This window comes from Peromyscus leucopus, chromosome 7 (assembly GCF_004664715.2).
Source record: "Peromyscus leucopus breed LL Stock chromosome 7, UCI_PerLeu_2.1, whole genome shotgun sequence".
NCBI lineage: Eukaryota > Metazoa > Chordata > Mammalia > Rodentia > Cricetidae > Peromyscus > Peromyscus leucopus.
This window is the reverse complement of record NC_051069.1, coordinates 54,560,217-54,582,348: the sequence shown is the minus strand read 5'-3', so window position 1 is coordinate 54,582,348 and position 22,132 is coordinate 54,560,217. Positions and strand designations below refer to the sequence as shown.

Genomic DNA, 22,132 nt, shown 5'->3' with positions numbered 1-22,132 from the left:
GAGACAGGAGGCCCAACGTTTTGAGTGCAAATAGATTTCTTCATCCCTCTTTCAGAAAATGTACTCTATCATTCTGAACATAGAATTGGTCTGACTTCAGAGATGAGAGAAGATAAGCAGTCCCCGTTTTTCTCTATTATCTCTAGCTTATCAGGAATTCCATTCCACGTTGAAGATTGTAGGCATTATGCTAAATTCTTGGGAAATATGAATTGTGTATCCTTAAACCAGTCACAGAGAAAAAAAAAATGTGAGTACCATCCCCATGCTGGATGACACAGAATGACACAAGGCTCCTTCATCCTGGTCTGTGGTTTCTATGCCTTCTCTCTGCCTTATGCTTCCTCTCATCAAAATGCTTGTCGCAGCCCACTGGAATGGCTCCATCTCTTTTGTCTGGACATAGTTCAAATGCAGCCCTTCCCTGCTGGCCTCAGCTTCCCAGTGTAGCATATCCTGGGCAACAATGGCAAGTGTGTGACATGCATTGTGGCTTCTGCATCATTGTGGCTGCCGTATCTGGAGGCCACAGTTACCATCAGAAGATGTGATGTGGCCTCAGACATCTCTGAGAGGGAGGCAGGCAGGCAGGCAGCTGTTACTATCACGGATCTGCCACCGTCTGGGCTGAGTCCCTCTCTTTCTTATTCTAGCAATTGTCCCATCTTGACAACTCCCCTTCTCCTCGGCCACCCTTTGTTCTGGCCTCTTGATTGCTATGAGCTGTTTTAGCACCTGCTATTATTCTAAAGAAGACAATTCTTGAAGGAGGGTTACGACTTTGTACACCTTCTCATTATCTGCTCCTGGTCTAGATTGCAGGCTCTGGCCAAGGAGCAAAGGTAAAGATCAAGCCATTTGAACTAAGGGAGGGTGTCTACACACATGCAGCAATTAAGCTCACAGGAGCTGCATCATAGCTATTGAACAGCTGAGTGTGACTGCGTGATGGACCATTATTCTAGAGTTTCCTATCTGGGAATGGCTGTCCCTGCACACCTAAAGGAGGTATACAAGTATTGCCATGTTCTTTGAATATCATTTAGGAAGCCCTTTGACAAATTGCTAATATACAAGCTTGTTACCATTCTCTTTGATATGATCACAATTTTAAAATATGCTTAGATGAAACTGTTTAGGGAAACAAAGAGGACAAATGGTTATAGGAGGGGGAATAAAAGTCAAGGAAGGCATGTATAGAGGGGAATGTGTTCAACATGCAATATATACCTGTACTGGAAGGTCTTATGTAATGGTCCTTTTGTACAATGGATATAAACAATGAAAATTTAAAAAAAAAATCGTAGAGTTGGAGAAAAATCACAGAATGCAAAGGACAAGCTGCTTTGGTAGAATTTCAGATACTGTGGGTGTTAAAAATATTCTTGATGAGAATAATTTTTCACTTTTGAAAAATTTGTGTGTGTGTGTGTGTGTGTGTGTGTGTGTGCGCGCGCGCGCACGTGTATGTGCATGAGCACGTGAAGGTTCACATATTTCATGGTGTGCAAAAGCATGTGAAAGTCAGAGGAAAACCTTGGTGCTGTCCTGTCTTCTACCTCAATACAGGTCACTCTGTGATGCCAGGCTAGCTGGCTTGTAGGTTTTCAGGGATTCTCCTCTCTCCATCTTCCCACCCCCACCCCACTCCCACCTCTACAACCCAGCCCCATCTAGCCATTGGAATTCTAGCATTAGAAATGTGCTACTATGTCTGGGTTCACATGGATCTAGTGATCCAAACTCTGGCTTTCTAGTTCTCTCCTGAACTCACCTCTCAGTGGCTGAGTTGGGGGTGGTGTGCTTTGGTTGTGTGTGTGTATATTTGGGTGCTTCCAATCCTAGTTAGCAATAGAAAGAGAATGGATGAAGGGACCCACTACTGAACACTTTCCTACCCTGATGTCCTCATGTATGCAGAAGAACTTTGGAAAAACAAATACCTTTGTGTACCTTCATACTCCCAGAAAGTCAACAGCGATTAGGAGAACTCAAGAGTAGCAGGGTGTATCAGCCCCCTCCTGGTTCAGCTCACTCAGAGGAGCCTGAGGTCTAGACAGATTAGCTTCTTAGTCTGACATCGTTTCACCAGAAATAACCTCAATCTATCCGAAATATTGGTATCAGAATTCTAAGCTGGCTTTTGAGCTTCAGACAAAGCATGAATTCATGAATTAATATGAATTCAGATAATCTCACATATGTGCATGTGTGTATATGTATATGTATGTATATATATATGTATGTATATATATATATATATCAAAGTACTAAAATAGATGCATGCATACATATGTGTGTGAATCTAGTTCAGTATTTTATGGTTTTAATTTAGGTATTTCCAGAGTGCTGAGCTCTTTAAAAAGTTACTGTTCTATAATAGAGAGCATATTTATTTTCCACTTTTTTTTTTTTTTTTTTTTTTTTTCGAGACAGGGTTTCTCTGTGTAGCTTTGCGCTTTCTGACTCACTTGTAGCCAGGCTGGCTCGACTCACAGAGATCCACCTGGCTCTGCTTCCCGAGTGCTGGGATTAAAGGCGTGCGCCACCAACGCCCGGCTATTTTCCACTTTTTATCTTTGGGAAATTTTGTAAATTTTAGCTGCCTAATTCTCTGGAAATAATAGGTTGAAAGTTACTTTATCTCCTCTTTGCAGGTGGAAAAACAGAGAAATGACCTTCTCAAAAAAAAGAAATACTCAGGAGTGAATATAAAGGCTGAGCTACAGACCTTTCTGCCTGCGAGCTCAGACTCCTGCATTTCTGGGAAGACAAGAGCTTCCTGACACTTCTATAAAGAAAACTGTGAGCAAACAGTGAATTAAAGGGTAGGTCTCAAAGGAGCAGGCATTCTTGAAGATAAACTTCAAAAGGTGAAATCATGGAGCTAAAATTAACGTCAGTGGTTCCCTGTGTTTTCCACAATAGAAAGGCATCTGGAAGCTGACACTAATGCATCTACCCTTAGTTTTTCTTTTACAAGCAGTTTCTGTTATTTGACCGATAATTTGGTACTAAGAAATCAACCAGAGGTGTGGTGCTCTAGCCCTGCACCACGCTGCCTGCTGTAAAGCATGTTGAGGACCCCACTTTCTGTGAACTGGGGACAGAAGTGTCCCTGCTCTTTTCAACTTCACTCAACCAGGTATTTCTGGAAGAAGATTGTTAAAATGATGGAGATGGTCGACGTCATAAGAAATCTTATGAAATCAATGATGCAAGGGCTGGAAGTGAGGAGGAGAAGGAAGAAGAAAAGACTGAATAAGGATGGAGATAAGGAAGCAAAGAGCAAGAAGGGCAGGTGGATGGTGACCCTCTGTGGAGAGGTGATGCCGGAGGCATGGAGCAATGCTCTGGAGAGAAGTGACCACACTTCTTCTCTGCAGGGAAGGGTATTTACACAGAACAGGAGAACCTGTTTGTTACAGTTCGTGACTGTTCGTCCCTTGTGAGCAGATGGGAAAGCAGCTGACAGGGATTTGCTCTGGACTGCTTCCTTTCGCAAAGTTTGTCTTTCTAAGAAGTCCGTATGGGGAAGGACACAGCCACAGACGCTCTGCTGAAGATACTGCTTGATCCCTGGAACCAGGATCCTTAGGTTGGGATGACAAAGTCACTGAATTCTTCTTCTCAAGATCTAACTTTAGGTGGGCGGTGGTGGCACACACCTTTAATCCCAGAGGCAGGTGGATCTCTGTGAGTTCCAGGCCAGCCTGGGCTACAGAGTGAGTTCCAGGAAAGATGCAAAGCTACACAAAGAAACCCTGTCTCAAAAAACAAACAAACAAACAAAAAACAAAAAAAAAACAAACAAACAAAAAACCCAAAACAACAAAACAAAACAAACAAAAACTATCTTTAACCCAAAGAACTCACAGTGTTGTGAAGGCCAGGACAAACTCAGGCCTCGATCCCCACAAGCGGCCCTCTGAGTGCCTGAGGGAGTTGATTCTCTCGCATCTACAGGGTGGTTATTCTCCCAAGTTATTGAGCCACTAAAGGGGACAGCACGGTGCCAGCACAGGGCTCGCGCTTCCTTCTGTAGTTTTTGGTAGAAGGCACTTGTGAATCTGGCGTCTTACGACCACAATGACATCTTTTCCCCACCATGTTAGACCCAGCAACTCCTAAAGGGCAGCTTTTTTAGAAAGAGCCCTGACCAGCACACGTTGGCAGCATCTGTCTACTAAAATTGTAGGTTTGTCCAAATCTCCTCATAGCACTTCAGGAAGGAAAGCCTCTTCCAGCCTGACAGCTCTTCAAGCTGTGTATTTTTTTTTTTTTCCTGCAGAGAGGTGTGCATCAGCTACTAATCTCATCCCATTTCCATTTCCTTGCAGACTCATCTGCTCATCATTTTCTATTCACAAAACTTGCTTGATTCTAATGTTCCCCATCATCAGAAACACCTCTCCTGAGTCTCCTTAGAAAGAGGGTGATTACCACCCATTTGAGAACTCCCCGCTTTGCCCAGATGGATCTGATCTCTGTGCTCACACATGTGCTTCAAGAGTCTTGCCATGAACCAAGATGTGACATCATGTTAGCTTTAAGGCTAAATCCCCCTGCACTATTCACAGTCCCCCTGACATCAAGGTCCTCATTGATATACTGCTCTATATTACTCTCTCTGTAAAACTGAATCCACCAGGTTTGCATGCCAGTGGAAAATACTGTTAATAAATTGCCTTCCATTTCACAGCTCTGGACCTCATGCCTTCTGTCACTTTTATCCTGGAAGGTTTCTCTGCCTTTGCTCCACTGATGGTGTTATTGTATTTAAACACTAACTCATATATATATATATATATATGTCTTTCTTTCCACAGCCAAGGCTTAATGCAAAAATAAGGACACTGCTCCAGTTACTGGCTTGGGAAACAGGGCTTTTCTCTCCCGACTCAGAAACTCAACATAGGTTTTCAGGACAACTTAGCAGGTCATTTAACACCTGTCTACCTAAAAACCTTGACTTTTAAACTTCGTAAGAAATCAGACCCATGTGTATAGAGGATAGTCCATATGGACCAAGGTAGAGATTGTAAGCCATGGCCCATAGATTTGCTTTATTTACTCTAGGCAGCATATTATAAAAATGTCTGCGAACCATTTAAATTGTGTAAGATTTCCTATAAAAAGCGAACTGTTCAGTTTCTCCTGAAAAGTGAAACTTCCTGACCCACCGTTCTCCACTGCATCACCAACAATGCAGGTGTGCTGGATGACATTCATCACTTCTTAAGATGGAGAAACGTGGCTCACTGCTCAAGTCCTTTAAAATGGTTATAAAATACAGACAGAGAAGACTGTCCACTGAAAAGCAAATGAAGAGCAATCCTTTTTTTTTAATGGAGACATTTTCTGTGAGCTTCATGCCCAGACTCTTAGTCTGCTACACACTTTACTTATTTACAATGCTTGAATGGGTGCTGTAAGCATTTGGACTTATAACCCCTGCTTCAAATCTCAGAAGAGCTTTTTTTTGGTATAATAGTACCTATACTTTAATATGTGATAAAGATAAAACCTTAGCTTTTGGCAGAGTCTGTTCAGAACAACAGAGTTACACAGTCACTATTCCTTCCCGAGAGATATTGATTTCAGGGACTGTATTTCTAAAAGAATTATAAGAAGGCTGAAAAATAAAATAAAACAACCTTATCCAGGCAAGCATGTATGTTAGAAATAGTCATAATCTTAGATACTCCTCTCAATACCTCATCAGCCACTTACTAGAAGTACAGATATTGTCCTCTGTAGTGCATGCAGTCCTGCACCTTAGATGATATCTTCTCCAGACTGCATGCAGTCCTGCACCTTAGATGATATCTTCTCCAGACTGCATGCAGCCCTGCACCTTAGATGATATCTTCTCTAGACTACATGCAACCCTGCACCTTAGATGATATCTTCTCCAGACTGCATGCAGCCATGCACCTTAGACGATACCTTTTCCAGACTGCATGCAGCCTCACACCTTTGATGATATCTTCTCCAGACTGCATGCAATCCTGCACCTTAGATGATATCTTCTCCAGACTGCATGCAACCCTGCACCTTAGATGATATCTTCTCCAGACTGCATGCAATCCTGCACCTTAGATGATATCTTCTCCAGACTGCATGCAACCCAGCACCTTAGATGATATCTTCTCCAGACTGCAGGCAGCCATGTACCTTAGATGATATCATCTCTAGACTGCATGCATCCCTGCACCTTAGATGATATCTTCTCCAGACTGCATGCAGCCCTGCTTCTTCTGGTGCAAAGTTTGGCAGCAAAGAACAGAGGCCAGAGTCAGTGCACTGGGACCCACTGGCTCTTTGTCCTTGTCCAGGGCACAACTTGTGTGTGCTCCTAGTTCTGACATGTTCTACCCCTGGAACGCCAGTTACAGCTCATACCTTCTTCTCTATGCATAATCTCAAGCCATCATCACTATCTTCTCCTAAACTGTGGCACCTGCCTTCCACAGAGTCTTTTTACTTCCACCCTTCCCTCACCCATTCTGTTCCTCACCCCAAGTCTTCTAAACTGAAATTCAATGCTTGAATGCCAATTATTTGTTAGAAACCTGTAATGACTTTTCATTGTTCAAAGTAGATTTTATAAAACATGCAGAGAACGCCAGAACTTGTCTTTGATTGTTATCCAGGATCTTAGAAATTTGAAGAATGATAGTCCCCTCTTGGAGCTTTATAATATACACAAGAAAGTCTAAACTTTTAAACCAGTCTTTCCTGAGCTTTATGGATAGATGTAAGAACCTGGAGTGATGAACCTGCATGTCCCATACCTGACATTTAAAGGAGCATGTTTAGGAAGTGCTTAATTATAGGACAAGGTTCACACTCTCTATCCTGAACAAACAAGACCCCTGAGGTGTGATATACTTGTCTGTCAGGCTTTCTTTAGCTGCAGTATCAATCCACTGACCTAAAGTTCTGCTCACACAGCCAGATGGCTCAGTTCAACACACACTTGCTAGTGCTGTGGAAACAGTGCTGGAGCTCTGGCTATGCAGCAGTAAGCAATAAGCCTTCCTTGAAAGCTCAACTATTGTTATTTCAGACCCTTGAATATTGTTAGGGGTTCCCATGCATGGGATCTTCCTTATTCCTATAGTTCTTGCAAATACTTCTGTGGCCTGGTCTAACAGTTTGTTTCTTTATGACATTTTAGCATGTTCAGGTAGAATTTTTCCTGTTTAGATGTTGGTGGGCCTTGTTTGTGCACCAACATGCTCCCTGATCACACATCTTAGTTCTCATTAACATCTCTGCATTCAACTAGGTTATACACTCAACCACCACATTGTCAGTCTCTAACACTGATGTCTGGCTATCTATGATGGATACAGATCTAACATCATTTCCATTTAGTTTTCATATAAGGTACCAGGAACAAGGCCCTGCATCAGTGAATAAATTATTTACTCTATTTTGTTTTCCACTCATAAAGGCATGTTGCCTTTATAGCCAAAGCAAGGTTCTTAGATTGCTAATAAATTAGGTAGATACCTTGTTGGTTAGAAACAAACATAATTCATTATCCCATTAACAGAGTGATTAAAAACCCTGTGCACTCTTGTATTCATAACACAACAGGTGATGTTGGTTCTTTACACATAATAAAATGAAAATCCCCAGGGAAATGTGTCTCAGGATATAGCTACTGAAAGGGACATGTGGCTCCCCTTAGGTACTGGGAGTATCTTAATTACTTGCACAAGATGACAGTAAGTACATGTAAGTTTTAAATAAAGATCAACTCAGTAGACTTAAATAGACTCAAATTCAAGGTTTACACACTATCAATACCGATACCTTAATCACAGTTATCGCTATCCAGCAAATGTATTGTATTGGTTGATATCCATTAGTCATTGTTTTCCAGGAGAATGTAACACCAGGATAAGCTCCAGCTAGTAACTGTCCCTATTCTGCTTCCTCCATGTTCTTGCACTTTTCTATCAAATGCTTCTGACCCCTTATAAAACTGTCTGTCTCTCCAGAGTAGATCTGAGAGTTCTTCAAGGACAGAACTCTTACCTTTTAGTTTTCAGGGCCTGAATCAGAATAATTGAAGGAGATGTGTGGGGCCGTATACTGGCAGAGACAGGAAAACCCAAACATGAATAATATTAGCAGTGAAATAATTTTGTGTATCTAGAAAATGAAACCAATCTTACATACAAAAGTGACCAAAAGGAATGTCTAGAATTGTTTTTTGCTATGGTTTACAATGAAGTATGGACCCTGAAAAATCCTTCATTGAAGGCCTGGATCCCTCCACAGTAGAATTCACCAGAGGGAACTATGGGAAATGACTGGTTCACAGGTGCCTGACTTCACTGGATTAACCCCCTGACAGACCTGTCTGTTGAACTGTCAGGAGGGAGAGCCTGGTTGGGGAAATGGGTCATGAGGTGCTTATCTTGAGGTTTGCTCTGTCTCTGTGTGAGATGAGTAGCTCTATTCTACTTGACCCTCTTCATCAGGGTGCTCCGCCCTACCACGAGTGCACAGATGGGGCCAGATAACCATCAAATGAAACTTCCAGAAGCATGAGCTTAAATAAATCTTACTTTTTTTTTTTTAAATTGTTTCTCTTAGGTATCTGGTATTGTAAAAAAATAGTTAATGCACTATTTTAGTAAAAATTCAAATAAAATGATTGTAATGGCACTCTAGTAGTCTGTCATATATTCTTGAAAAATTGAAACAACTATTGCAAGGAATACAGAAGTTTTGGGTTTTTTTTGGGAATTTATGATACTTCCAAAGTTCACTTTTATGAAATTAGTAGAGGAATCTATCCTTTGACTATGAAATCACATAGACTCAGAAACCTCATAACTTAAGAAAATTAATAATCTTCTAAAAGGACAATTTCTCGAGGCCTAAACTTTCCACCCAATTCCCAAGCAGCATTCATCTGTTGCCACATACAGCCTCACGATGAGTCTTCAGTTCTGTGGACAGTGGAGGCAGAACATTAGGAAGAATGTTCCCACCATTATGCCACAGGTAGTCCCTGTCCTCAGGCCTAAATAATGTAAAAACAGTGGCTGGTGAGCTCTCTGCAATGTCAAAATCGAACTCCATTAAATGTGCTAAGTCATGAAAGATAAATGCGAGTTACACAGCCTCAGGAGTCAGTTAAAGACAGATGAGTTAGGTGTGTATCTGTAAACTCTGAAAAGAGTCTTTGCCTAGTCCAAAAAACGTTACAAAGACATTTGCAAAGAAGAGTCCCAGTAAGCCTGGGGTTTCTTTGCTAGGTAAATCCTAACAAACCTACATCTGACAGATGACATCATGCAGTCTCGAGCTTCACTCTCAGAGTGACGTTATGTTGAAGTTGACCCCCTTCTAAGAGCTGTGTCAATTCAGACCGGAGCTGCCCCTATGCTGAGCAAATTGACCTGTACCACTCACTTTGCAAAGCATGGAAGGACCTTGCCAGGAGAATCCTACTCCTCCACTTCCTCTCAGAAGGTCAGACCTGTAAGTGCCCTTGTGTGAAAGCTCCTGAGATCTCTGGTGGGAAGCCCTGAAGAGCAGTGAGCAATGAATAATGAATGTCTCTTTGGAAGAACTCTCTTTAGCGGGCAGCCAAAGCTATTTTTACTTTATGGCAAAAGCACTTTGGGAGACATATTCCCAAACCACATTACAGGATGTGTGAGATGGTGGAGACTGCCAAATGCTGGCGGAGTTTAGCATGGCAGGGCACACTTGTGGGATGTTGAGTTAATGAGTTATGAGCACTACTTGTCCTGATAAGCCGCCTTCTAGATTTGAGCACAGAATTTTGTAAATCAGCACCCCTCTTTTCCTCCTGGCTTTGTCAAAAGAGTAGGCCCAGACTCAAAGAAGGAGAAAGTAATTTACAGAATATATAGCTCAGATCCTGGGAAGCCTTGCACAGACAGAAAGTGGAAAGACTTTCTGAAACTCACAGATTCATTAGATTTTTTAGAATGAAAAACCCAGCAGGGAAACCATTCCAAAACAAATTTAGGAAGTGGTGATATATGTGAATTATAGAGTTATCAGCTTCCCTGTTGCAATGCCTAGGCACATTACCATAGCAGGGGACCCTCTTCACTTCCTTTGAAGTTGAAAGAAGTCCTACAAATGAAAAGACTGAGGGAAGAGACACCAAGACAGTGTCTGGTTGGCAGCTGAGGGCCAGCTAGCAGAGGAATATTCCCTAAGATCTGGATCTTTGATGGACAGAGGTTTGGACACATTACTACATTGCAAGGCAGGCTGACAGTGAGACCTTCTGTCCTCCTAAATAACTTCTTGGATGGACTTTCAATCCCTGAGTCATCACAAGTCTTGGTGTTCTTGGGTTTGGTGGGTGGGTTGCCGGAGTGATAAAAACCCAACAGTACATGCTGGAGGGACCCATGATGTTCTGTGTTATTAGCAATGATGATATTGAGGCCATCTCTTTCATACCCCTCTTTCAGAGCACTTTGCTATCAGTGATCCCATTTGAATCTCTTCACAGCTTAACTAGGAAAGCTGATGAAGAAATTCTAATCCCTAGGTTGTAGACAGAAAACTCAACAAGGTCAAAGTCTTTTCTTCAAGTCCCCCAACTCAGAGGTCACAGGACAGACTTGGCAGACTTAGCACTTTGTAAAACATAGGCTTATGTTATGCAGCCCTTGCAGACCTGCATGGTCCAGCAGAAATACACACTCACTCCTAGAAAATGTCAACTGCACATTACTGCTGCACAAGTGGGGGCATAGGGCATTTCCATCCAAGAAAAAAAACTGTATCATTTATATCAATATTCTTCTTGATCTCTGTGTAATTCTTTTATGTATTCACTGATCCTGGAAGGTCTGTAATGTGAGAGCCCTATGGGAGACAGAGATGAGGATGAACTAAAATATAGCATCCAGCCACAGGAGCTGCCCATCTCAAGGCACGTCAGTTATACTATAAATAATGAATGGATGGAAGGAAAAAAGAGGGCTCCATGTATGGACTGTGTATAAAAGCAACCAGGTTAAGAGTCCCTCGTTGTCACCGATGCTGTGGTATTATTCAAATGCCACATCAGAGTCACGGGCAACTTGATATTTTAAAAGGAATGCCCTTTACTTTTGAGAAATCAAATATCCCCCCCCAAGAAATCAGTATTATTGAGTTGTCTTTTTATAAGGTGACTATAAAATTCTTCATAAAATGGGATGTTTCGAAATCTATCTGGAACCATGTATTTGTGTTGCTTTGGACAGCTGCCCAGAGGGTTCCTCACCTGCTTATTCTTAAGTTCAGTGCTTCTTAAAAAAATGCTTGAGGACAAATGATCATAGGTTTTGCACACCCTTTACAAAATAAGAATCATGAGTTTATAGTGGAGTGAGGTTGTTTTCCTGTTTGCCATCCCACCACCCTGTTTCAGCGTGAACAGGAGATCATAGCTATAGATTCTTAGAAGAGTGAATAAAACACTGGATGACTGGACCCTAAGGAGGGAAGGACTGAAGTATCAGTTTCCCTGATAGCATTCTTCTCATCTGAATACCTCCTGGCACACCACAGCATGAACTTCTGTTTTGTGATTTACATAATACATTTACTGAATTAGTGAATAAAAGGCTATTCTTCCCAAATTAGGATAATTAATTCTACTGATAAGCAAAGCTTACTAATATGTAGTGAAAATTTCTAATGCCTTATTTTAGGTGATCTCATACAAAATTGATTCTTACTTTTCATTATGTATGTCTGTGTGTACACATGAGTGCAGGTGCCAACAGAAACCAGAAGCATCAGATTCCCCCAGAGTTGGAGTTAAAAGCCATTGTGAGGTACCTGATATAGGTACTGGGAACTGAACTTGGGTCCTCTGAAAGAGTAATGTGGTGGTTTTGGATGAAAATGGCCCCCATAGACTCACTCATAGGAAGTGGCATTATTGGAGGTGTGTGTGACCATGTTGGAGGAAGTGTGTCTCTGGGAGGTGGACTTTGAGGTTTCAGAAGCTCAAGCCAGGCCCAGTGGCTCACTCTCTCTTCCTGCTGCCCATGGATTCAGATGTAGAACTCTCAGCTACCTCTCCAGCACCATGACTACCTGTGTCTCGCCATGCTTCCCGGAATGACAATAATGGACTAAACTTCTGAACTGTAAGCAAGCCCCAATTAAATGTTTCCTTATAAGAGTTGTCGTGGTCATGGTGTTTCTTCACAGCAATAAAACAAATTAAAACAACTAGTATATGTGCTTAACTGCTGAGCCATCTCTTTAGCTTCTAGGTCAGTGGTTCTCAACCTGTGGGTTGCAACCCTAGAGGTCACATATCAGATATTTGCACTAAGATTCATAATAGTAGCAGAATTATAGTTATAAAGTAGCAATGAAATAATTTTATGGTTGAGGGAATCACTACAGCATGAGGAACTGTATTAATGGGTTGTAGCACTAGGAAGGTTGAGAACCACTGCTCTAGGTCATTGAATTTTGATATTCATGTAAGATTTTGTTGTGGGGAAGCAATTGCTTTCCCCAATGGCTGAGGATGCAGACACCTAAGTATAGAAGCCCCTTTACTTACTGCCCTAGGACCAGGCCCTCTCTAGTGGGAGTGGCTCACCAGCAACTGGTCTAACTTGAGGCATAAGTCAAAAGAGAGGAGCCCAGGCTTGAAACTGACTGGATGGCCAGGAATGAGGAGCTGGATGATTCAGGGACCTAAGGTAGAGAGGAAGGATTGTAGGATCCAGAAGGATCAAGGACACCAGGAGAACATACCCCATAGAATCAATTAGTAGGGCTCATAGGGGCTCACAGAGACCAAAGCAACAATCATGGAGATTTTGTGGGTTTGTGCTAGGTCCTCTGTATATATGCTATGGTTGTTCAGCCTGGGGTTTTTATGGGACTCTTAACAGTGGAATAAGGATGTATAACACTTGCCTGCTCTTGGGACCTGCTTCCTCCTACTGTTGCCTCATACAACCTTCACATGAAAGTTTGTGCCTAGTATTATTGCATTTTGTTATGCCAGGTTCCATTAATATTCTGGGAGGCCTGCACTTTTCTGAAGGGAAATGGAAGAGCAGCAGATCTGGGGGAGGGGTGGCACTGGGAGGAGAGGAGGGAGGGGGGCTGTGGTTGGGATGCAGCAGATCTGGGGGAGGGGGGCACTGGGAGGAGAGGAGGAAGGGGGCTGTGGTTGGGATGTATTGTATGAGAGAAAAAGAAAAAAGAGAAAAAAAGAGAAGATTTTGTTGTGCTCTATTCTACACAGCATTCGTATATACATGCTCCTCTGTATGTACAGACTGCCACATACACACACACACTGTAACTGTAGTTTAGGGGAGATCCTTAATCTGCCTTAGGATTGCTGTAGAGAGGGGTAGGGATCAGGTTCCTTGTATCTGCAGCTACCACATTATAGTGTAACAGAATGCTCTCGCTATTCCTCAGATCGTGAGGACTGTGGGTACCTGGAAAGACCCTGATGGTAATGACAGGATCCCACATGAATGGAAATCAGAGACTAAAATCAGGCTGGCAATCCTCTTTGTTAGCGTGTAATCAGTAGACCGGGCAGACTATTCAAAATTCCATTTTCTTCCCCTCTTGGCTGACACTACACTTCATCTGCTTTTCCAAACATTTTGAATTGTGACTTAGGATCCTCTGAGTTTTACTGTTTCAGCCTTCGGAAAGTTGTAATTAAATACATTCTAAGCAGATGTCACCTTGCCATGGTTCTGGAAAGGTATCAGAGGAAAAAAAAAATAGCCATCACAGGAGAAGAAATCCTAGTTAAGGCTCTTTCTTCTCTTATAACTGCATTCTGCTCTGTCTTTATAGCAACAAAGGTCTGTAATCAGTCTGGCTCCAGCTTTGTAAAGGCACCAGAGGGAGGGCCAGGGCAGGGGTTGTCTCTCTTTTCACATGTATGAAAGGAGGAGAAAAAGAAAAGACCACCTTCGAAGTGACTGAAATTGCATCTGCGTGGCAGAACTTCCAGATAAATGGACCCTCCAATTATGACTCCGTAGCTCAGAATGTTTCCATTTCAAAGAACAGAAATGTGGTCATACTTACGACTCCATAGTACTGATAGCTACTTGAGGCCCAAGAATGCTGTAGAGACTTTGATAAGACGGTGCCAGTATCCTGAGATGAAGAGAAGGGAAGACTCTGTAGAACTCCCTTATTCTCGGAAGTCTGATGGATGTTTGATCACATAGCTCAAGGGTCAACTGGGATGAACTGTGTTCTATCACATGAAGATTCTGTCTCTAAATCCACTCTTTTGTAGTGTGAATTGGCCCTGTTGCATGGGCCTTGAGTCACATGCAGTTATCTCAACATGGCAGTCAGTGGTTGGGAACTGTGGGCGGCTCTGCAGAAGGTGCGCTGTTGAATTGGGTGAGTGGCATGCAAGCCTGAGGCATGAAAGTCCTGATCATGGTCCCTTCCTGAAGCTTGTGAGCTGTGGCTGGGTTCATTCATTTAGAATAGTCTGTGTCTATGGATTTAATATATCAGGAATGAACAAAGAATTTCATACACAATATGTATCAGAGGTGGCTAAGAATTTGAGAACAAAAGCTCCATAAATTTTCCTGTTCATGACACCAGCCTCATGGAACAGTCTTAATGCAGTTGACTTTGTCCTAAGACAGTGACATCATATTCCAGGAAAGCCTTCCCCCATGTTTATTCCTCAAAACTGTAAATCAGTTGTATAACTATAAAAAGTGGCTATGGTTAGTGCCCTAGTGACCTGAAAGAGTTAGTGCTACTTCCCAAAGGGTCAAAGACAGTCAGGAGCAGCATGGATGCAGAAAATCAGGTTCCTCATTCAGCAAAGGTTGTGGGGGGCCAACTCTTCTCATGCTAAGCCAGGTTGGTGTGTTTTGATGCCATAAGGAGTTTCTGAAGAGTGCCTGCAGAATCTTTGTCTACTGTTCACACATCCAATTTACCGCTGAGTTCTATACATTCTAATACCCAAGTCTATCTTAAATCTGTCTTCTCTTCTTTATCCCCTTCCTTAATTCAGGTCCCTATTCATTTTTACCAAAAAATACGGCTGTGACATCATGTTTTACTTTGTGAACAGTTCATGTTCCCTTTGCAAGTTCAAAGAACAGTTTCCAAAGCAACTGTAATGGTTCATTTGTCAACATCCTACTATGATCTTAACGACAGCCACACACCTACTCTTTATGAACATGATTCTATATACACACCACTGCTTCTTTCTGTAGTATGCACACTGTTCCTTTCTTGCCTTGTCTACTTGACTAATAACTAGCATTTTGTCCTCCATTTTCAAGTACTTACCATGTTCCAAATAAACAAGCATGTTGCTTTAAAATTAATTGAATATATGTTCCGGAACATTACCATGAGGGTGACCAACTAAAATTTTCACATGTAACTGCGGAAGCAAACTCAGCTTAGCCTTCAGGGCGAGTGCAAGCATTATCGCACTGTGATTTTTTTTTTCCACCCGATGTCCATGAGCAAGGTCACTTCTGTTGTCTTTCATGGTTTGCAAATCATCTACTGTCCTCTATTTGACCCCTCTCCACACTCAACTGTAGCTGCTTACTTGATTTGCCCAGTGACAATGTGTTAATGCCCCATCATCTAATCCAGTGTCTGATGTATATTAAGACTTAGAATGGGGTTTTATGGGCACAGGAGACACTAAATGAACCTCATGTGGCTTGTCTCTCCTCTGAGAAGTTATTCTTTCTCAAGAAGAACTAGGAAAACTTCCATACACAGGACGCAGTAATCAAGGACTCTTACCATAATTTTACTAGCCATGTTTTTTATATGTTAAAAGATCAAAGGCTAGTGGTGTATCTCAGTGGTAGAACATGTGCTTAGCATGTGGGAAGAGTTGGGCTTCAATGACTAGTACCCCAAATATGACAAAACAAATTGAAACATCGGACAGTGTTTTAGGTGATGATAAACTTGGCACAGCTTCCAAAGTGCCATTTTATCACAAGGGAGTTACTACAGATGCAGAGCATAGTGGTATGTTAGGTACCAGTGTATATTAAACTGACAATTTCCAGCAGAGAAAAACTGTTAATCCACTAATCAGCTGTTACACCAAAGCATGTAATCCACATCACAAAAAGTCATTTCAAAAACTGACATAAAAATCAAGAAGTATTTATGTAGTCTTTAAATAATCATTTCTATTCTGAGGATTCCAGATCTGTGTCTCCAGCTTCAATGTCAGGGACGGCTTTGATCATATGCATCCAAAGCGCTTATGGGAATTTCCCATTTTTGGCTCCTGTGTATCTTAGACTAAAGGCACCAAACTCAACCTGCACTGTCTGTCTTAAAGCCCAGCTGTCTGTGTGAACCAGGATGGCTAGGCTTTCATTGAACTAAGCTTGCTGAGTGGGAGGTTCTCTTTCCTTCCCACAATGTTGATGCTTCTGTTTAGAAGTCTTCTGCCCATCCCTCCATCTCTCTTTCAGCTATCCCCTTTACACCCTTTATAACTGGATGATGCAGTAGCAGCTACATATCTGCTATGCAGTCCTCAGGCCATTCTATCATCTAGAACACCAAAAACACATGTCTCTGAAACCCTCTATATTTTGACAAATGAGAGACTACCAAAGTCATCACATTCCAACACAGCCTTGACTCATCCACTTGAATTGATTCTCTGAACTTTCAAATGCAAACCTTGAGCTAACAGGACCATAGTCTTACAAGTTTACCTGTCTTTACAGCAAACCTTCCAGAACACAGAGTTAGTAGGTTCATTTGTTAATTGGCCATAGAGTACAGCTCTTGGGTATGTCCAAAATCTCTTACAAGACACACAAAGTCTGTTCATATCCAGCTTCATGCCTTGGTGACTACTGCTCAGGTTCCAACTATCTGTCTCCTTCCCTCTCCCATCCTCCCTCCCAGAGCCTCAGTCTAACCATTTCTTCTTCAATAGCTATTCTCTTTATCTGGAATTCCTGCTCAGTTTCTTCCTGGGTCCCACCTTTAATCATTTTTTACTGTTAAATTCCCTCAAGGTAGCTGGCTCTCCTCACCTTTCACTCTTCATGTCATGCTCTGTGGATCCTCCACTGGCCCTCAACAGCTTCAGGAGCTTTGACTACCACTGAGGTCTTACTTTATGAGGTTATGATTCATTTGAAGGGATAAAATAACATTTTACTTATCTTTGTGCCCTGGACATATAGCAGGCATGTGAAAACTGTCTATGGAATGAGTGAGTATTTGAGAATACAAAAAAACAAATTCCACTCTATTCAGAGGAGCACAGGTTGAGGCTTCACTTGCAAACTCCTGCATGACTTTGTGGTGGTTTGAAAGAAAATGGCCCCCATTGGGAGTGGCACTATTAGGAGGTGTGGCTTTGTTGGAGTTGGTATAGCCTTGTTGGAGGAAGTGTGTCACTGCGGAGATGGGTTTTGAGAACTCCTATGCTCAAGCTATGTCCAATTCACTTTCTGTTGCTTATGGGTCAAGATATAGAACTCTCAGCTCCTTCTCCAGCACCATGTCTGCCTGCACACTGCCATGCCCCACCATGATGATAATAAACTAAACCTCCAAAACTGTAAGCCACCTTAATGAAATGTTTCCATTTATAAGAGTTTCAATGGCCATGAAGTCTCTTCACAGCAATAAAAACCCTAATTAAGACAGACCTTAACCCCATTTTATTCTATGTATCAGGTTCTTATGGGATTCAGCCCTTTTCTGTATAATAATTAAATTACCTATTGCTGCCTTGATTCGTGATTTGCTTTCTTTTCCTGAAAGACCTTATATCTTTTAGCTCATGTTACCATGAATTAAATGGGTTAAAAAAAATGGATCCTTTAGCACAGCAGAGAGACTAAAACAGAATTCAGAAGGCAGAGCAGTTCTGAAAGCATGATAGGAAAAAGTAGGTGACTAGGATTCATGCTCTGTAACCAAGTATGAAATTCTAAACAACACAATTAAAGCCATTCACTCAAAAATCATTTACTATGTTGCTATTATAAAATAACTGAGTTAATTGAGGACACCAAAAATCCATAAAAATTTTTAAAATGTAAAAGAAGATAATAGAAGAATGAAATATCATCACAATATATTATTTACAAGGGAGAAACTGTCAAAGACAAAATTAATTTTAAAAGAAAACAAAGAAAATGCAAATGTGTTAGAGATGGTAAAAGACTCTGGACCATCAACAGTACTTTGGTGGCTCCTCTCATAGGGCTAATTCTTTTTTTTAAGGGATGACTCTAGGACCTCTCAGAAGCCCTTAGTGATCAGAGAGCAGGACATTTTCATGAGTACATGACAGCCACTGACATGATAAGGGCACCAGGAGGAGGCAGAGTGCATCTGATGACCTGAGATCCTACCTCTCCCAGGACAAAGGCAGGCTGTGTGGGATCTGTGTGTTTGTGCCCTTCATTGGAAAAGGAGCTCAGCCTTCTCCAGAGATAGAATTGGGAGAGGATGCTGTTGAGCTATCAGGAGCACTTCTGATATTTAGAGTCATATAGTTCTTCAGTGTAGAGACTATCCTCCATGAGTTGCTTAGTAACATCTTTAGCCTCTCCACATCATGAGTCTTGCACTAAGAGAGCAACAACAAAATTCCTCCAGACTGCCAACTGTCTTCTAGGGATAAAACTAGTCCTAGTAATGAAATAACAGTCTATATGATGTGTAGAAACTATTTCTAGGTTTTAATTTTTTTTTTTGAGACAGGATTATAGAGTCTTCCTACCACACCCAGATGGAAGCATTTCTAGCTTCAATAGAAAGTGGAAAATAAAACAGTACTTAACTCCCTCATTTACAAATCCATGACTCAATAGCAAAATGCTGAGTTTTAGCACAGCAATACAGAGTGCTGACCTGCAGGACTCTCAAATGACAGTGACTCTCTGAAGGGATGGCAGGCACAGATGGAGAGTGTCAAATGTAAGATTAACTTACAATCAAATTTTGAAGGAAAGGATCAATGGTCTAAAAAGAACCCTATTCTATTCATTTTATATAAATTGAATCAACTCTTGGTGTGAGAATACATATGGTAAGACCAAGGAAGTTAAATATTATTTAAAAATCACATTATTGAAACTTGTCTTTTACGAGACTTGAATAGATAATTGAAGGTATAAGTGGGCATTTCTCAGAAATAATGACTGTGCAACTATACATAATCTTTGTTATTAGTATGCTCATAAACACATTCAGATCTCCTAGAGATCCCATACTGGGATGAGAAAAAATATTTATTTCCAAAACATATTTATAAATAGGCATTTAGAAAGTTACTTCTGACTAAGCCACTAGACTTGAAATCAAGAGATGAAGCACTATGTCTCTGCATGCCTCCCTGCTGTCTGAAGCCTCACAGCCCTTTCCAAGCTAGATACCTCATCCTCCAAGTGGAAAAAGAGTATCCGGCTCACAGAGCTCTACCTGAAGCAATACATGTAAAGAACATAAAGGCAGAAATGGGACACTGGGGAAAGAAGGGGACCATAAGAGGAGGAAGGGAACAGGGAGGGTGATGGGCAAGTAGGGGCCAAATACAATGATTTACACATATAAAAATGTTACCACGAAGCCCACTATTTTAATCACCAGTTAAAACATTTAATAGGAGAATAATCTGGAAACTCTAAAATCCAACACAAATGTATCAGTTTCAATCAATTTTATATGTTCAGTATAGCCTGATGTAGCAAAATCATAAAGATAGGAAAATAAAACCCATGATTTCATTAATCACTGGAGGTAGTCATTATTAGAAGAGACTCTGAGTAAGAAGTTGATTATGAATTCTAGAATAGTCTCTAGAGTATTTGAATTAAATGGGTACTTAAAATATTTTCTAAATTAAAATTTCATTTAATTTTAAAGACTAATTTGGGCTAGGCAGTGGTAGCACAGGCTTTTAATCCCAGCACTCAGGAGGCAGAGGCAAATGGATCTCTGTGAGTGGAAGGCTAGCCTGGTCTACAGAGTGAGTTCAAGGCCTGCCAGGGCTACACAGAGAAACCTTATCTCTAAAAACCAAATAGATAAATTAATTAATTAATTAATTAATATTAATAATAAAACTCTTCCATCCACCTATCATTGCTTCAGTTTTTCTCACTGGAAATCCAGTCTGTCTTCCTGCATGTGGACTAAACAGCAGCAATCCCACCCATGAACATCTTTCACTGAAAACTCTACATCACAGGAAGCCTATTCTGGATAGTTAGGGAAAAGCAACGACTTTACATCCTCTAACAAACCAGCCCAATAGGCCCCCAACTTCAATATAAAGGAAGCCTTGGTCAATTTCTTTGAATTTTGATTAACAGTTAAAATACTGGTACCTCTTGCAGGAGGTGAGTGATGGCACCACAGGAACAAAACCAAATCCTGGAGATTGTGCATGTCACCACACTTGGAAATGCATCTGCTGTGGGTTGGTCTTTCTGTACACTGTAAATATGTGTTGTTCTCATTGGTTGATAAATAAAGCTGCTTTGCCAATGGCAAGGCAGAATAAAGTTTGGGGGTACTATCAAACTGAAGAGAGAGATGAAGAAGGGCAGAGTCAGGGCAAACACCAGCAGCTGCCTATTTATAACTAATATAAGCCTCTTAGTGACTATTTGGAAATGGCTATGGGATGGAGCAAGACAGAGAAAAGTCTCTGTTTACACATGGCACTCAACATTTGGCAACTCCATCTGCATAAAACCTGAGAGAGCTTAAAAAACAATTCTAAAATGGAGCCAAGAACAGCTTCCTAGTTCATGTCCCTCATGTGGGCTGCTGTACAGAGATGTATCCCCTGACTGTGGCATTATGCTTGAGCTGCAACATGGCAGATTTGCACTGTCTCACACAGGCAGTGGTATAAGTGTGTACTGCATGGCAGGTCTAAGGCTTTTGCTCAAACAGATAAAAAAGATAAAAGATACACAGTAAAAGGAGGTCCAGACAGAAAAAAACTCTAATCAGGTTCCAGTATTTACAATGTGTATAAGCTTAAGAAAGAAATAAAAAGGGTATGGACAGTTATAGAAAGGAATAAGTACTTCTAAAATGATGTAATAGTGTCTTTAAAGAGAGAAGTAAAATAATAAAAAAGAATAAGCCATGTAGAGGTGCAAAATATACAGGGAGTCTGGATCCTGTATGTTATTGTGTTGATTTTGAATTTTTTTAATGGCTGATGGGCAAGAGACAGCTGCTGGGAGACATGGGATTGAAAGAGGGATTGATGAAATATATCAACCTAGATATTTTAAGAATGCCTTAACTTTAAAAATGAAGTCAAAAAGTGTGTTTTTCAAATGGAAATAAAAATGCTTTGGGAAAGAAGTTTTGCTTTTGTTTCCCGTGGAAACAAGAGGCTGTGGATTTGTTCCAGGTTAATATGGATCAGGTTTGATCAAGGGAGACCTCATGAACCTTGGCAGGTGATATCTATCAATAAAAGTTATTGCTGGTCTTTCCAGGACTTGGTCATTATCTCAAATTTTCTCAGGGACCCTAAAGATACTTTATCCACAGACAGCAGGAAGCAGTTTGGAGAAAACAATGTCTGCATTCCTAAGAGTTGGGAGTGTGGATGGTCTTTGGTTATTTGGTAGGTTATGTATGTTTGTTATATTTAGGGAAATATAGGAATATAGGATAAAAAGGTAACTATTAGTCTCAGATATTTTACACTGGCATAGATTTTGGTATAATGATGCCAATTTAAAGTTAATTTTGTTACACTGTATATATGTTTCTATTCTTGTTTAAAGGATTTTTATATATTGATACAAATTTAAGGTTATTTTTGCTACAACATATTGCATATCTGTTTCTACTCTTGTTTAAGGCATTGTACCTATGAAGTTAATTTAAAATATAAGGTAAAGTTCTAATTTTTGAAAGTTATTATTATAAACTACTTAGTATAATCATGAAACATGGGATAATAGCTAGTCACCTATAATAATCAAATTTGTAGAGATGTCAAGTATGCATTCAAGATCATATAGAGATATATTTTAGATAGATAGTCTACAAATACTTCAAAGACCTACAGAATATGACATTTAAA

General features: G+C 40.9%; 1 protein-coding gene and 1 long non-coding RNA gene across 6 annotated transcripts in view; both read right to left on the bottom strand.

Annotated features, from left to right (window-relative positions):
* The window catches only part of Fat3 (FAT atypical cadherin 3), a 602,516-nt gene that overhangs the window by 130,907 nt on the left and 449,477 nt on the right, over positions 1-22,132 (bottom strand). The gene's annotated exons all lie outside the window — the stretch shown is intronic.
* Positions 5,339-8,589, bottom strand: LOC114696367. The gene is made up of 2 exons (XR_003734996.1): positions 5,858-8,589; positions 5,339-5,777 (listed from the first exon to the last, which is right to left on the bottom strand). It is a non-coding gene; the product is annotated as an uncharacterized LOC114696367 (long non-coding RNA).